Here is a 2,500-nt window from a genome sequence, read left to right as displayed (position 1 = left end):
TTATTTATACCTGTAATATTTACACTACACGCACAACAAGCGCCGTATTATCAACAACTTTGTTGCATAACAAGTTCAATCACTGTCACGTAGAATTAGTTAAGTTAATTTATGACAAACAATCATGACACCTCTCTTGGAAGTATCATGTAGCTGATCGACAATATCAAGAGTAGTGGACAGAAGTGACAGGGTAAATGGAACCACTGAAAACTTTGAAAAAAAAACTGATATAATCTTGATTTTTTTCTTACTCACCAACAACAAGTCAAAACCGAAACAATAAGTTCAATAGGAACTTCCCATGAAACAGCGTTTTAACTTTAAGGCAAGCTAATAAGTTATATTTATGTTGTAGTTCATTGTGGAAAACAGCTTTAGCCACAACGACTTGAAATTAACAAAATAAACTTCGAGTAAACGCTATTTCATGCGAAAATCCGCCAAAATTATTTTTAACTCTTTGTGCCGAAAATACACTCAATCGACGGCCACCAGCATACTAACTAGATTTTGCACCAATTGTAATCATTGATTTAATTTTTTTTCTGCATGATTAAAGTCTTGCGGTGACTGTGTGAAGTGAAGAGACTTTGGCTTTCCCATTTTTATTACGTACCAGGAAATAAATGTAAGTTCCAATTGTTCTATTTCCTCGATAGAAGTTAAGACTTCTTCAACAACGAACTATAGATATTCTTGGTGCAAAAAAAATTGGTATTCTTCAAATGAGACGGCCATTGTTTTATGAGTAACTCCAACTCACACAATCGGTCACCCAATAAATGGTTTAGCAGCACGTCAATCAGGTATCAGGTATCAGGCAGGATTCCTGGTAGTATGCTGATGGGCTTCTTAGGTGAAATTTTGAGGTCACCTAAATCTACTTCAAAAGCCGAGAAAGTCCTCTTTAAGAAAACAGTGAAATTCTGCATCAATTCTACTACATTTTTTGCACAGAACACATTTTTTCCAAAGAATGGTTATTTCTGCATAGAAGACAACCAGAAATTCTCTATATATGCATTAGCATGGCTATTAGTTGATAGTCAGCACGTGCGTCAACTAAAGATTTCCAAAAGATTATCAACAGCATTTTGGGCGGTATGACGGTTAAGTTTCCTTGGTCAAACTCTCTTAATCTCTAATACTGGTTTAACACTGTTACCAAGTTTTAAGCACTGCGGAACAACGCGGATTGCCCACTGCTTTTCGTCTTGCGGGGCAATACGCTGCTCTGACAAGTTTTCTGGTTGTTGTTATCTTGTCCTATGAGGCCACCTAGGCGGATCTTCTACGCAACGATTTTCCGTCCAAAGATCTCATCAACATGTCGAGCTGGGTTGACCACCAAGGCAGCCTTTGTCATGAACTTCCTTTTCCTCTTCCTTTCTTCTTCGTTTTCAAGCTCTTCGTTATGACCACTATCACCAGTCGCGGAGTTGTCTGATGAAATTTACGAATTAAGACTTCAGTACAATTTCTTGCTTGATTTTAATGGCCTCTTTTATCGTGACACTTTCTGTGAAATGAAAGGAAAAGGCAAAATAACTTCACCATGCTGAATTTCCACCTTTCTGCACTTTACTCACATTTCCCAGCATTTGTAGTGTCTCTGTATGCATTTCAGATATACAAAAAACAGACGACGACGGCGAAAAAAAGAGTGGCAGATCAGGGCCAAGAAGGAAGTTAAGGACATTCTCAATGAGTCTTTTCTCCGTTTATGTGGATAGTAAAGACCATTGGTCGCTGTTTAATCAGAGCAACCACAACAGAGAAGATGCTGTGGTCGTCGAGAATTCATTGGTTTACAGTCAACCAAAACTAACCCGGCCTGTGAGCCCTCGACCTTTTAGCCAAGACTAGCCCGCAGGGTACCCAAAATAAACCTAATAAACCTTTCCCCGATCCACTAAATCCTTACCAGGCAAGTACTGCTGGTTGTTTGTTCGATATTTATCAGCATTTTTTTTTCAGGGAACGGGTTCCAGCGCTTTCTGAGCTATTACGTATGATCTTTATGGGCTATTGATGCCCTATTACAACAACGAAAGGAACGGTAACTTATGTTAGTGTCTTTCTTTTGATCTAAAAGGATTCTATTTTGGAATCGAACGAACTAATCGAGCTAATTTTCCATGATGCAAATCCCTTCCTTAACCACACAAAGGAAAAGAAACAAACAAATCGAGAGTATCAGTAAACCATTAAGGTTCTGTCTCCTATCATAGGTAGCGCAAGCTTGATATATGTGTATCTGTACTATATTATGTACGAGTAGGAATTTTAAAATTTGTATGGGACAATGGTTTTTCGCAAAAGTAAAAAAACATATATGTATAAATTTACGTTTTAAAAGAAGAAATAGTTTCCCTCGCTTCAATATTGTGTTTCTTTGTCTTTGCTTCAGTTTCTTGTTTCGATCAAGAGGGGTTTGGGTGGTTTTCGGTCCCTCTTCTATAGAGAGGGAAAAGAGGAGGAACTAAAAACCACCTAA

At 38.0% G+C, this 2,500-nt stretch overlaps 1 long non-coding RNA gene across 1 annotated transcript in view; it reads right to left on the bottom strand.

Annotated features, from left to right (window-relative positions):
• Positions 1-803: 803 nt before the first annotated feature.
• LOC138047498 (uncharacterized) overlaps positions 804-2,500 on the bottom strand; it is an 8,306-nt gene continuing 6,609 nt past the window's right edge. The window contains exon 3 of the long non-coding RNA XR_011131852.1: positions 804-1,522. This is a non-coding gene — a long non-coding RNA (uncharacterized lncRNA). The remainder of the gene's footprint in view (positions 1,523-2,500) is intronic.

This window comes from Montipora capricornis, chromosome 1, assembly GCF_036669925.1.
Source record: "Montipora capricornis isolate CH-2021 chromosome 1, ASM3666992v2, whole genome shotgun sequence".
Classification (NCBI taxonomy): domain Eukaryota; kingdom Metazoa; phylum Cnidaria; class Anthozoa; order Scleractinia; family Acroporidae; genus Montipora; species Montipora capricornis.
This window is presented reverse-complemented; position numbering and strand designations above follow the sequence as displayed.